The sequence below is a fragment of the Vigna umbellata genome, chromosome 4, assembly GCF_029865625.1.
Source record: "Vigna umbellata cultivar VRB3 chromosome 4, Vumbellata_1.0, whole genome shotgun sequence".
Lineage (NCBI taxonomy): Eukaryota > Viridiplantae > Streptophyta > Magnoliopsida > Fabales > Fabaceae > Vigna > Vigna umbellata.
The window spans coordinates 51,482,419-51,483,530 of NC_142168.1; the positions used below are offsets into that span (position 1 = coordinate 51,482,419).

General features: G+C 35.3%; 1 non-coding gene across 1 annotated transcript; it reads left to right on the plus strand.

Annotated features, from left to right (window-relative positions):
- The first annotated feature begins 743 nt into the window (after positions 1–743).
- Positions 744–850, plus strand: LOC124822517 (small nucleolar RNA R71). Its single transcript, XR_007027577.1, has one exon. It is a non-coding gene; the product is annotated as a small nucleolar RNA R71 (small nucleolar RNA).
- The last annotated feature ends 262 nt before the right edge of the window (positions 851–1,112 follow it).

The window sequence follows — 1,112 nt, forward strand, 5'->3', positions numbered from 1 at the left end:
ATTAGGGTGTTTTAAAGAAATCTCTAGAGAATTGGGGATTAGAATTCCTGTGACTAAAGCATTGCAACAAATTCCTGAATATGTTGAGTTTTTGAAGAAACTCCTCAAAAGAAAAGAATATTTAAAAGAGGAGACAAAGGAGGTACAGGAAGAGTGCAGTGTAATCTTACAAAAGGCACTTCCTCCTAAGGTTGAAGATCCAAGAAGTTTCACCATTCCATTGGGAATCATAAAATAGGGAAAGCCCTAATTGATTTAGGGTCCAGTATCAATGTGATGCCCTTATCTGTCCTTGAAAAAATTGGTGGTCTTGAAGTCAAACCTACAAAAAAGCCCTGTGGTATGGATCCACTCAGCGGTAATTATCGCTCAGCGCAACTCGGCACAATTTTTTTCTACACTCTGGTTGACTTTTTTGCATTCTGGTTGACTAGTTGACTTTTCTTGTTGACGGGTTGACTTTTCTTGTTGACTGGTTGACTTTTCTGGTTTCTAGTTGACTTTTCTGCATTCCAACCATTCGGTTCTTTAACTCTTCTTTCAAATCATTCCAATAACCTACAAAATCAAAGGAATCTAGCATAAAACCATTCAATTCACCTCCAACTCTCTTATTCACAAAACTAAAGCAAAAACATGAGTTAAAGCAAGTTTCTAAGTCAAAAAGGGTTGATTGATTATCAAAATTAAGTATAAAAATAACGGTTTTTCAACCGTTATCATTGAGTTGAGCTACTTTATCAAATCTATGATTTGGGCACTTTTTAAGAAAGGCTTTGTATCTTTCAAATGCTTCACAGAAGTATTCATCCAATCCTTGGGAAAAGGTTGCAATAACAACCTTAACACTGATATATTTCAATGGTGGGAAGAATCTGGCTGAAAATTTTCTTTCCACATCTTTCCAACTCGTTAAACTCTTATTTGGGTGAGATTGTAACCAAATATTGGCCCTCCCTGTAAGGGAAAATGTTAGCAACATTAGGAATACAATTTTTTCATCTTTATAATCAATCCCAAGTGTTTCACAAAGTTCATATAATGTGGCCAAGTGATTGAAAAGATCTTCTTGGTCTAGTCCAGTAAATTGATTTGTTGTGATTAGAGAAAAT